This window comes from Peromyscus maniculatus, chromosome 7 (genome assembly GCF_049852395.1).
Source record: "Peromyscus maniculatus bairdii isolate BWxNUB_F1_BW_parent chromosome 7, HU_Pman_BW_mat_3.1, whole genome shotgun sequence".
In the NCBI taxonomy this organism is placed as follows: domain Eukaryota; kingdom Metazoa; phylum Chordata; class Mammalia; order Rodentia; family Cricetidae; genus Peromyscus; species Peromyscus maniculatus.
Window position 1 is genome coordinate 84,192,359 of NC_134858.1, and position 13,313 is coordinate 84,205,671.

A 13,313-nucleotide genomic window follows, 5' to 3' on the forward strand; every position below is an offset into this window, starting at 1 on the left:
ACTCAAATCTCAGGGCTGAGCACTAAATATCAACAGGGTGTGTCTGTATGGGTAATTAATTGTTCATGACACCTCTCCAGTCTTGAACATTGCCAATGTAAACATCATACCAGTCATTCACTAATATATTTAAGAATGTAATAACTTTCTGCTTTTGAAAGTCTCTAAATCATTATGGATTTTAAAACAAACAAGGGGAGCAGTTTGGTCTTAGAAACGGATTTGGAGATAGTCTGTTGACAGCTCTTTCATTTACTTGCCTTGTCTCCAAATGATAGAAAGCTATGAAAAAACAAAAAAACCTTCCCCATGACTCATCGTGGAAGTTGGGAAATTGAGCTTACTTTTCCAGAGGTTCCCAGAGTGCTCACACTTAAGACTGTGGGAAAGGATGCAGCTGAACAGTCATATATGAACAATATGTGCTGAAAACCAGTTCCTCGTTGACTGTGGACAAATCACAAATTTCTAGTAGTCTTCAATGGCTCTGCTTCCTCTGTGGATTATGTAGGAAATACTTTGGTCTGAATAATTGTTCCTGGGGGAGAAGCCTTCAGAATAAATTCATGTTTTACACACACACACACACACACACACACACACACACACACACACACACAGAGAGAGAGAGAGAGAGAGAGAGAGAGACAGAGACAGAGACAGAGACAGAGACAGAGACAGAGACAGAGAGACAGAGACAGAGACACACAGAGAGAGACAGACACACAGACAGAGAGCTAGAGAGACAGAGATAGAGATAGACACACAGAGAAATAGAGAGACAGACACACAGAGAAATAGAGATAGAGACAGACAAAGAGAGACAGACTGCCATGTGTACGTGCCTCGTATAACTAAGAACAGTTTAGTCAGTTAGGTGTGGTGGCTCACGCCTTTTCTCTCAGCACTCAGGAGCTCGGGAGGCAGAGGCAGGCAGAGCTCTGTGAGCTGGAGGCCAGCCTGCTTTACATGTCCACAATAGCCAGGAATACAGAGACCCTATCTTAGGAGGTTTAAAAAAAAAAAAGGAACATACTTTGAAGGTAGCAACACTATCTGATTATAAGCCTTATCCTGTATGGTCTTGGTTATCACCACATTGTTTAAAACTAATAGCAAAAGTGGACAGCTAATCCAAATGCTAAAGTAATTAATAGCAGGGGATTCACTTTCCATAACATAAAAGAAAACCTGAAAACTCTTTCTGGATATTTGCAGAAGAAATAACCCCATTATTCTTTAGCTGGAATGATCTAGACTCTTAAAGGAACGGTGGGTTGTTTCCACTCTTCATTGCTGCACTGTGGATTGGAGCCATTCATAAAGAAACTCTGTAGAGGTGAAATGATACATTCCCAGAGTTCTCTTTGGTGGTTTTCAACTTGGAACTGTTGTGTGGTATAGATGCCAGGAGTGTATTTTTCGAAGCTGTCTTTGCCTTTGTAATTAATAATAATAATAATAATGTCATGTTTATGTATTTTTGAAGTTATCACCACCTTTGTAAATAATAATAATAATAATAATGCCACGTTTATGTATTTTTGAAGTTATCTCCACCTTTGTAAATAATAATAATAATAATAATAATAATAATAATAATAATAATACAACCGATACTCTCCTGATGGTTCTGAATCATTCATAACCTACTCTCACACTTTCCATCTCTATCAGAACCCACTTTCTGACACTGTGAATAGGCAATCCTTTGTAGGGACTGTGAATGAAGTATCCAATATTGTTCTATAAGACACAGCTAACTTCACATAAAAGCTTAATCGCAGTTTCTCCTTGTGAACACTTTTAAATTTATTGTTAATATATACATATATGGTATATATACATATATGGTATGTAGGCATGTGTGCCAGGGCACATGAGTAGAGGTCAGAGGGCAACTTCGTGTATTCCTGCCATCTCTATGGGGGTTTTATGTCACCAGGCTTTCATGCGTTTCCTGTCCAACCATCTCACTTATGTGATCTCTGCCCCTCCCCCTCCCCCTCTTTTATTCCCCCTTCCCCTTAATTAGTCTAGACCTAGAAAAACTAAGCAAATGAATTTCCATGTATGTTTAGTGGGAAATAAATTAAGGGGAACGAAGTGTTATCTGTATGCTGTTAGGACAGTGATAACTGGCCTGTTTTCTGGTGGGCTGGGACATAGGTAACAGTTAATTTTGGAGGTGAAGTGTCTTTAAGAATAAGGACATGCACATACCATATTCACTTTCTGCTGTGTAAAGTGGCCAGCAGGGTTACTTAGCACAGAAGGCATGTATTGTACATGTGCCACTATTAAAATACAGCGCCTCTGTCTTTCTGTATCTCTTTGTGCACCTTTGGTTGTCATGTCAAAAAGAAGGTGTCTTTATTTTATATTTTTATTTTATGTTGTATGAAAAAGGGTTTTACATTCCTGGGGTACCTTCATCTTGCTATGTAGCAAAGGAAGACCTTGAACTTCTGATCTTCCTGCCTCCATCTGTTTACTGTTGTTTTGTTTTAATTTTTTTGTTTTTTTTTTGTTTTTGTTTGTTTTTTGAGACAAGGCTTCTCTGTATAACAGCTCTGGCTGTCCTGGAACTTGCTTTGTAGCCCAGGCTGGCCTCAAACTCACAGAGATCCACCTGCCGCTGCCTCCTGAGTGCTGGGATTAGAGGTGTGCACCATCACCACCCCACTTATTTTTTGTTTTATTTTATTTTATTCTATTGAGGAGACAGGATGTTGCTGTGTAGCCCAGGCTGTCTCAAATTCCAGATCCTCCTACTTTAGCTCCCCAAGGCTAGGATCCTAGGCATATTCCCCTGAACCTAGTTTAAAAGGAAGGTTATTATTAAAATGATGACTTGATTTGGGAATAGGGTCAATATTTAAAGGGATATTGTTGAGATTTTTGTCAGGGCAATATTCTGAAAAGGCTCTCGGCAGCCCCCAATCGCCATTAATTTCCCGTATGTGCTTAGTAAATCAGAGGACTAAACACACATTTTTATGAGTCTTAAACTTGGCAGATTCCTACTTTTCTGTGATACAGAATGAAATTTAAGGTGGAGCTGCTTCCTCCCTGGTTTTGGAGAATGGAGGGTTAAGGATGACTCAGACTTGACAACCACTAGTGATGTCTGGAGTCCTGGTGTTTCTGGGGTGTTTGCCATGTGCTGCTTTGAATGAATGACTTGAGTGGGAATATTAAGAGTTTCCTTCCTGACTTGACTTCTTTCAGAATCCTAGTGCTGTCGACATTCCTTTACGGTAGCCTTATTTGAAAAACACTCATCTTATGTAGCAGGGCACATCTTTTAAGAGTAAGTGATCAAGCTATAAATGGAACACTCCAATGATGAAAGCTGCTTGGAAATGATCTCTTACCGTGAATTTTCTCTGCCGTTGTAGTGCACTATTAAATGCATTAAAAAAAAATCACAACACTTATCTAAGAGTCTAATTGAGAAGAATATTGCCTTGGGAAATTGCTCTGCCCAAGACAACTGCCGCTCTGTTTCTTTTCAGATTTAAAAACCCAAGTCCCACTTCACCGGCTGCAAACAGTAATTACCTCTTGTGAAATGAGCTGAGGTCCTTAAAGGAGTCTGCCGGCTTCCCGGGATCTTTCCCGGGGTGAGCAGGGATGAGGGGCTGATAACCCAGCTGCCTAGGAACTGAGCAGGGCCGGCTGCAAACTCCTCAGCTGTTGACAGGCCGGCCTCGCTGAGAACACTGGTTAAATATAGCACGCGCAGCTCAGCTCCCCAACAAAGTCACCGCGCTGACAGTGTGCGGGAGCAGCAGAGGAGAAACCTAATCTCAGAACCCAACAACACCTAGCAACAGTTGAAAAAACTTTGAAACAAAAGTCGGGTGTGTGAGATAGGCGGCTTCCAATTCCTGCTGATCCCGACCGAAGGAGAGAGAAGCTGCAGCTATTCTGTGCCGTTTCCTGTATGACTTCAGCGACTGGCTAGTTAGTCCCAGCAGAGTGGGAAAAGCGTTTTCCTCAGCCTTCTTTTGGGCTGGCTAGTTTTCCAGGACTCAGTCTTGGGCTGTGGGGCAAGCCACTGGGTTCTTCAAGGGATAAACCCTCCGAGAAAGGATACATCTTTGGTTAAAGAGCTGCCAGCAGGTAAGAACCCCCTGCAACCCCGGCTCCCCTCCCCAAGAAGATATTTACTCTGTTAAGAAATCTCTTTCCACAAGAAGACAATTCGCTCCAATTCTACTTTGTCTCTAATGCTTGGACTTCTCCTGTTCTATGATGGGACAGCACGTGTAGAAATTATTATAATCTGTGTGAATTATTATTTTTTTTTTTTAAAAAATCAGAAACTTCTCTTTCTCAGTCACAGTGATTCCCTTTTAAACACAATGTTTTGTGATGTCTTCATAGCGGTCAAGCTGGGCCTGCTGAGTTAGTTATTCATGTTCTTGCAGGTAATAGGAATATGATGAATGTCTAGTGCCTTTCACAACCAGAGTAGCTAAGCCATGGAAGGGACATTTCCTCCGGGGCAAAATAGCTTTTCCTTTTTGAAAATAGCTAAACAGCTTGTGTGGTAACTGAGGAAAGTCCTGTCTGGTGTCCCTGTGGCTGTGCTGTTGACCCGCTTCTTTGTGCCGCTGCTGGGTTTGCCGGGTTCTCTGATTGCGCGGACACCTTGTGCTGGGTCTGACCTCATTTGCCTGCAGTTGCCCAAATGCTTCTGACTCGAACAAAATATGCCTGCTGCTGATTCGCTGCTTTTGCAGTAGTTGAATATTCAGGAGAATGTTGTGTTAATTAAACTAATTAAATGGAGCGATTGCTTTTGTGAGAGTATGGTAGATTCCACTTTAAGGAACTTAGACCGAATTTTTTTTAGGAAGAAAAAAAACCCTTCCATAAGCTGCATGGGTGTAAGAGTGTGTTTCCAGTAGTATGAAGGAAGTTCTCATAGCCTTTGAGAGTGTATTGTCTCCCCGTTCACGAGGTGACATGTACCCTAATCAGAATTGCTTACAGTGAACAAGTTCATGTTCAGTTTCACAACTTGTAGCTACACACAGCTGATGTAGTCAGTATTGATTTCTGGTGGTCTGTAGTTGGGGCCGAATTTGCATAAGAGGATGGATTATTTCTTCAAATAATCCAGAGAGTTTGGATGAATAAACCTAAGGATAATATCAAAGAAAATACTGAAGAAAAAATTTTTAAAAGAAAGTATTTTAACACTGGACATGGAGGCTCCTGCTTGTAATCCAGCACTGGGGAGACTGAGGCAGGAAGATTGCTGTGAGTGCAAAGCCAACCTGAGCTACCCAGCAAGTTTTAGCTCAGTCTGGCCTCTAGAGTGAGACTCCACCTTCAAAACAAGGCAAAACAAAACAGCAAACATGTTTGTGTCTATTTTGTCAGTGGGAAAAAAGAATTTCCATTAACCAGTGTGGAAATTTTTTTTCTATGACAAATGAGAATATGTAAGCCTTTTTGGTAAATGTTCTATTCTAAGACTAGTGGATGGATGATTATACAGTTTGTGTTTAGGAAAAAGAAATAACACTGTTATTTCAATGTATATCATGTACATAGATCTGATTACATGATTAGTTTGCAAAGTAAATGAAGCTAATCCTATGTAATCAACATATACAAATAATAGTGAGTGTGCATGCTAGTTGCCTCTGAGAGGGAGAGAGAACTTAGGGTACTTTGCTGGAAATAAAATATCGTTGTCTTGAAAGACTTATGAAAAGTCAGAACTAGATGCTCCACATTTTTCTTGTCTTAATCCTAGGAAGGGTCACATTGCTGGCTTCCACATGCCTCGGGAAGGCCAGAATCTCCCATTGGTTTGAGGCATTCGATTTTCTCTGGCTCAGTGCGACAGCTTTTAGATAACAGCACAGTGCTTGGCCCTGAGTGGAAGCCATGTCTGCTGAAGTGGAGTTTTGAGTATCATTAATTGTCTTCATGGTTCTAAGTTTCCCCTTGAGAATTAAAAGGTGATAAATTAAACCATGTGGTTTCCTCCACTGTCTGAACAGAATAGCACACCCTGCAAATACACAGATCCATCCCCTGACTGATTTAAGTGCGTTTTTGTGTGCTGTTTTGGAAGTGCCCCCTCTTCCCTTTCCCTGTAGGAGTGCTTGGACTCTTGCTGTTCTCTTTAGCCCTTGTCTGGATGTGCCACTGCTACTCACTTTCAGCCTCATTACCATCCAAGCCACACCACTGGTGATCAAGGGACTAACTTTCTCTCCACTTTGCTGTGCTTGTCTGTCTACACTTTGGTTATCCCCAAGGGGTGGGGTGGGGGATTCCTTGTTCCTGCCAAGGCTGGGCATTTTGAAAACCTTCCATCATCTGGCACCTACTTAACTTTTCCAGTTTCGTTCCCACTACTCAGCAGCAAGGTCCCTTGGCTTCAGGTACTTCAGGTTATGGACCATTCTGTAAACACAGGAACAGTGAATACTTTAAGACCTTGCCCTTCCTCATGCCGTTCACCTTGCCTGGGACACACTCTGCTCCTGTAGAGACCTTGTTTATCCTTTCAGACGCAGACCATCTTCACAGAGATTCCGAAATGACTCCTTAGTTTGGAAACACGGATGCTGTTTATGTTAGAGTTCCTCATGGTAGGCGTGGCCTCATTAAAGCTGGGACTGTTTTGAGAAATCTTCTGAAGAGCTCTGGAGCTTCTTGGCCCCATGTACACTGTGGACAATCTATTAACTTCTTAGGTTCAAGATTCCTAATATGAGTATATGAGAGTGTATAAAATAAAAAAAACCAACTAGAAGTATGGTTAAGAGTGTTTTACCTAAATTTTTTCTTAGTGAAAATCTTCATAGCTTTACCAATTTTAACCATGTTTACACATCTGACTGTGGAGATGATATTGCATGCCTCACAAATGAAACCAAAAGGACATCTATCTACCTACTCCTGTATATGAACGTAGACTTCTAAACCTCTAAATTCTGTGATTCATATTTTTAAAAGAGCCAAATTTCTTATATATTTGGTCAATTTATTTAAATCATGACTCTTTCTATTTATGAGTCATGATGAAAGTCTGTCCATGAACAATAAAACATTTAAGCTATCATGGTCATTTTAGATATTTTCTCCCTAGATGGTTAAAGCACAGATGTTTCTTGGTACTACTTTCAATCACTCATGAAACCTGCAGCCTTGCTGAGAGACAGCAAGAATGCACATGGCTTTTGAAACTATTTGCTCCATATTCATCAGAACAAAAGCATTCTCTTAATAGTCTAAGGTGGTTTTCTACTGGGATTTGTGAAATAATTAATATACTCATTAAGCAATGGTCTCCACATGGCTTATAGTTTTTAATTATGAAATGTTGGGGTTTATGTATTCTAAGCAGTGTACTTTGTGGTTTTCCTTTTAAATGAGCATTCCTCTTTAGAAATGTTTTTATTTTTATTATTCTTAATGTGTGTGTGTAAGTGTGTGTGTGTGTGTGTGTGTGTGTGTGTGTGTGTGTGTGTGTGTGCAGATACCTCATGAGGTCAGAGGTATAGGATCCCATTGGAGCTGGAGTTGCAAGCCACTGTGAGCTACCTGATGTGGGTGCTCAGAATTAAACTCAGATCCAATGCAAGAGAAATATATGATCCTCCACAGATTTATCTATTTTCATTTATATGTGTGTGTTTGTATCTGTGTGAATGTATGCCATATGTGTGATGATGCCTGATGATTCCCTGGAGCCCTGAGCTACACACCATGACTGTTGGGTGTTGGTAATGAACTCTGCATGAGCAGAAAGTACTCTTAACCACAGGGCTTCTCTCCAGCCTTAAGATAAGCACTTAAAAAAAAGATAATAATGGGTATAATATGTGCCTCAGACTTAGAGTATTATAGAGTTTAATACACACAAGTTACTTACTTTTCTAACCTTGTGTTTTTAAATAGAAAGCTATGGGTCTGATGGGCAAGCTTAGGTTAATATATACCTTAACAAAAATGGTTAAGAGAACAATTATTGGTAACAACTTAGAAAAATGATATAAAAGTCTACCTTATGTATTAATTTATATAGTATTTTACTATGTGTCAACAAAATGAAAGATGAGCTAATGAAATAGTTTGTTTCCTTGAATCTGACTGAAGTTCTAACAGTAAGGAAACGGTCATGGACGAGGGGTCGGGAACATCAAGTGACAGGCAAGCCTGGTGACCCAGACTCAGGTTTCAGCTCACTGTGGCTTTGGGCCGATTCCCTGGCTTCAGTTTCCTTACCTGAGACTTACAGTGTTTTGTCCTCATAGCGTTGTTCGAAGATCGAAGAGCTAATAGCATAGGTATGCGTCTGATATGTTGTCCAATCAATTCAGTCTCACCTTTCCTGTCACTTTTTAAGTGTTTTGTTTATTTCAATCCTCGTTGCACGCCAAGTTCTCAGATGGCTTGTAGACTGAAACACACCATGGCAAGCAAGGGAGGGGGACTCATTCTTTACCTTGGAATCTGGGTTGGGACGGAGTACTGCTGCTGGGCGCCCTAAGCAAACACAGTTTGAGCAGCAGCCAATAATTCCCGATGGAATTTAGGCTGCTGCCTCTCCCCCTCCCCCGTTATCACTCAGCAGTCCTGTGTCTTCTAGAGGCATTACTAAAAAGGTTAAGAAATCACCCTCAGGATAGACTGTTCTTGTTTCTATATTTGCACTTGGAGATAAAATGTCTTTATACTTAGGGCTTGGCTGTCTCTTTCATAGCGAGCTACGCTGGGTAATGCATAGCAATGCAGACTTCCATGGAGGGGGTGATATTAAATTTATTATTCTCTACTTTTTTCTTCCCTTAGATGATTTGTTTGGTTTCACTAACTTAGTAACAGATAACATGAAAAGACCAAAAAAGGTCGTCTTAGGCTAACTTCAACTTTATCAAGTAGAAATGAATTCCTGCTATTCATTGCTCTTAATCCTAGTCAGTCTTAAACATGATAAGAAAGTCTGCCACAAGACAAACAAAATTGGCGTCACATTACAAAGATGTTTATGCATATGCTGTACATTGTGTACACCTAATTTAACAAATATAGGAAGCATTCTCATGGTGCGGGGGTGAGGGGGGAGTTTCTAAGTAGTTAGAGTATCAGGAAATTTTGTATGGGGTGACGATGGTTTGGACCTGTCAATTCTATTCCATTTTCCTAGTTGACAAGAAGAGTCTGTAAGCTGAGTTTGAGAACTATCATCCTCCAGTAAAAACCTAGCTGTGAAAAAGAGGGAGAGAAGGAAGGATGGGGATAGATAGATAGATAGATAGATAGATAGATAGATAGATAGATAGATAGACAGATAGACAGACAGAGAGGGAGGAAGGAGAGAGACAGAGACAGAGAGAGACAGAGGAAAAAAGCCATTTTCTTGGCTTTGCAGATACCCTGCAAAGGTTTTAAGGCCAAAATATAGGAACTTCAGGCAAACATACTGAGGTATATTATTTTTCCTTAAATGGTCAATCTTACTCTTTCCCTAATAAGAAAAGGGAAAGGCTGTTGGCAGAACACAACTGTCTCTGATAGTAGCTGGGACAGTTTAATTTCGAAGGCCAGGCACCCTGCTGTGGTAGAACTCGGGAGGAAAGTCAAACATGATTTGAGTCGTTTTACTGTTAAACATCTGATCGACAACTTGAGAAACTCTGGGCAGAGACACGAAGTAATGAGACTACACCAGCACCCCATGCCCCCCACCCCCAAGGGCCTTGTTTAAGCCACAGCGACACCAAGGCATGGAGTAGGTTTGTGTTGCTTTTCCTTTTTGGGAAATGGTGTCAGTGTGTAATCCTGGGTGATTTATATGTTTCTGGGCTCTGTGAAAGACAAACCAAAGGATATCTTAAAGCTAGGACAGAATTTATCTGGAGTCATTTGACTTTAATTGAGCCCTTAAGGTTAAGGATTTTTTTTTCTGGGTTGGGTTTCCTGTGTAAGTGCTGTTATCTATTGCTTTGTCTTAGACGTGGTGAAAATAATGCTTGTTGCTGTGTGGCCTGTCTACCCTTAGGAGGAGCTGTTTTTTCTTTTGCCCCCATCCTAACAGCACTCCTCCCCAGGCACTTCTCATAAAGGATGTATCTACTCCTTACTTTTGTAAAGAAAATCTATAGGGAAGCCATGAAATGGACATAGGAGGATTGGTCAAATGCGTTCTTTAAAACAGTAATCTCCTAAAGATTCGACACCAGAAGATGATTTGATGGAAAACAGTAGACTGCTGACGTCACCAAGACAATCAAGTTACTGCTAGCTTGTCTTGTGTATCTGCAAGACTTTTGCAAAAACAACCCCCCCCCGCCCCGCCCCCCACAGATGCGCATGAGTCACAGGCAACACAGTAATAGGGATAAATTAACTTTCTTTTTCTTTAACATACTTATGTCTCAACTAACTCACTTTAGAGCTTTCTGCTTGGGCCAGAGTGCGACAGAACAACAGGAAAGGAAGAGGCCTTGCTGAGTTCCTAATGCTATTTCAGTGTGGCAATACAAGAGCATGAGGAAATGACACCCCGGGCCTGTGTCTGGAGCCTGCAGTTACTGGGACGACAGCATACACTAAGATGAAAACAAGGATGTTCTGCTCACCAGGATGGCCAGCACGCTCTGCCAGCCTCAGAGCTTTCCTAAGCATTCTATAAGGCTTGAGAAGTGACTCGGGAGGTATTCAAGGCCCTCTGTGCTCCATTACCTGGTTAGTAAGGGACACGCGTGCGCGCGGGAAAAAGCAGCCTGGTATTTGGATCATATAAGCTTGGTGTTTGCATGCTATGTTTTTTAGACATCATCTACTAGTTTGGGCACCACCAAACCAAAGGCTTTTTTCACAGCCTGTTGTTTGTTCTGCTTTTAAGTAAGCTAGCTGTGTTGGTAGGGTTCACTCCTTAGAGGGGCTCCCCTAAGGAGTGAACATTCTCAACGTCAAAACTCTGCCTGGTCAGAAGACCATTGCCCAGTATACTGGTAGTTTACCTGTAATTGGGACACTTAAGCCCCCAGTATACATAATATAACGATATCAGTAGCTATATGTATTTCCATTTCCGTGTAACTGTATGGAATATATGCAAATAATGTTAATAACAGCCAATATACACTCAAAAGTGCCTCGTGCAAGGCATTATGCCAAGCATATCATGTAAATGACTTTATTTTTTTCTCATAGCAACTCTATGATGCCACCCTCAATTGGAGTTTGAACTCAGGGCCTCAAACATACTAGAAAAATGACCTACCACTGTTAGCCCTATCTCACAGATTAGGAAAATGAGGTTTATACATGCTAAGTAATTTGCCTGGTGGCAGATGTAAAATCCAGACTCAGGGGATGTGACCATTTTTATGTCTTATTTTTAACTGTCTTTTTGAAATGCAGGAAGTTGCTCAAGGAGTAATCCCTGCCCCCAGTGGCTGAGCCATGTTTTAGGGAGAGTGTAGAAGTCAGCACTAAAGGGCTTCACTGCCCCTGTAGATTTAGAAGGTTGAAGGTTTACCAAGGGCAAAGGATAAACAGACTGAAGGGCCCCTTTCCAGGGTTCCCAAAGCAGAGCAAGAAGCTTCAGTGGCCAGTGAAGGTCGATACCCAGGAAGAGGTAGAAGAGCCGGGCACAGAGCACAGAAGCAAGTCTTCGTTACTGATGGTTTCCCAAGACGGTCGGGTAAAGGGGGTCACCTGGCAGCAGGCTGTCCCATCAAAGCCAACCAAAAGACAAAACAAAGCAGGACAGAGCCGACAGGCTGCTGTAGTTTAAGAACAGGCTATGTAGCCCAGGCTGGCTTTGAGATAGTGATTCTCCTGCCTCAGCTCCCTGAGTGCTGGAATTAAAGGTATGACCACCATCCCTCGCTGCTACCTGACACTTTATAGCTGGTGTTTGTCAACCGAGCATCACTGCCCAGACATTTTACCTTTTTCATTCTTCTTTCTCTTTGATACAAGTGTTACATGTTGCTAAATGTCTGGCCATTCAGAAGTAACTGGAAAATTTTTAGTTTTTGTTCACTTGTTGGCATTTAACTTCTGAATTGTTTGATATAAAAGGAGAACAGTTTTAAAAGGAGGGGGCAGTTTTCATTTAAAAGATAAGGCAATTTATTTTTATTATTTGGATTTATGCATATATGGATACACCTGTATGTAGGTATGTTCATGTGACTTCAGGTGCCCATGGGAGCCAAAGGTGTTGGAATCCCTGGAGCTGGAGTCACAGGCAGTTGTAAACAGCTCGATATGAGTGCTGGGAACTGAGTTCAGGTCCTCTGCAAGGGCAGCAAGTACTCCTCACCACCGAGTCTTCTCTCCATGTTCCTAATAAAATTTTGATGGCGCATATAGTGCTTCTCTTTTTCTTATGCCAGAGTCTGTAAATGCTTTATTTTCCCAGTGAATCAAGTAACTCCCCACAAAGAGAATGTTTCACATAGGATGAAGAGGTATAATAGATATAATAATTTCTGCCTTCGGAGAAGTTCTGTAAGTTGAAAGCAGCGTCTTGGCAACTGTGTTAGCATCGCTGAGTGCCTCTTCCCAACACACACCCACTCACAGTTACTCTCTTAGCTGAAGCACGGGACTTTCACCGTGCCTTACAGGCTGTACGGCTTCCTGAAGCAAAGCTGCTACTTCCTTTGTGGCATAGACCTGCATAATACAGAGCAATGGGGGGGGGGGGAGGCAGAGATAGTGATTGTTTTCATCAAGGCTCTCTGCTTCGTTTGTAGATCCCCTTATGACAAATTCAGAATTCCCCCTTGGTCCTCTCCTGCCTTTACGTTAAAAGACATAACATTGTCAAAGGAGGAGACTACTTAGTGTTCTACCCTTTGGAGATGAAGGGCCTGACTGGGTGGCTTCCGGAAGCTTTCTCCCATCAGTCAATTAGCCTAAATTCCTTTTGGCAACAAAACTGAGTGATAATTTCCATGCTGGTCTTTAGTGAAGGCCTCTTAAGTGGAAGATATTAACAATTTATCATACTTAAGAGTTACTGAGATTTCTGTAAGATTTGCTAATTCTCTCAGCACTTCTGTCCCTGGTCAGATAGCACGTAGGAATGAGGGCTTTGGGTTTACACTCAAATGGCATTGTAGATTTGGTTCTGGGGCCGAGATACAGAAGAGCATGGGTGCCTGTAAACTCACTTCAAGTGAGAACCATCACAGCATCCAGTTGGGTGTGTCTCAACACTCTTGTAATAGTTATGCTTCTGTCTCTGTGATGAAATACTTACACAATCACCTTAAGAGAAGAGAGGTTTTTTTTTTTTTTTTGGTTCACAGTTT

The 13,313-nt window shown here is 41.5% G+C and overlaps 1 protein-coding gene across 4 annotated transcripts in view; it reads left to right on the top strand.

The window, feature by feature from the left end:
• Positions 1–13,313, top strand: part of Filip1 (filamin A interacting protein 1) — a 210,396-nt gene that overhangs the window by 40,256 nt on the left and 156,827 nt on the right. Inside the window, exon 1 of one of the 4 annotated variants that reach the window (XM_006980034.4) lies at positions 3,748–4,128. The exons of the other annotated variants lie outside the window; for them this stretch is intronic. The gene's annotated coding sequence lies outside the window, so the exon portion shown is untranslated. Of the gene's footprint in view, positions 1–3,747; positions 4,129–13,313 lie in introns of those variants that run through there. 4 annotated transcript variants of the gene reach the window in all.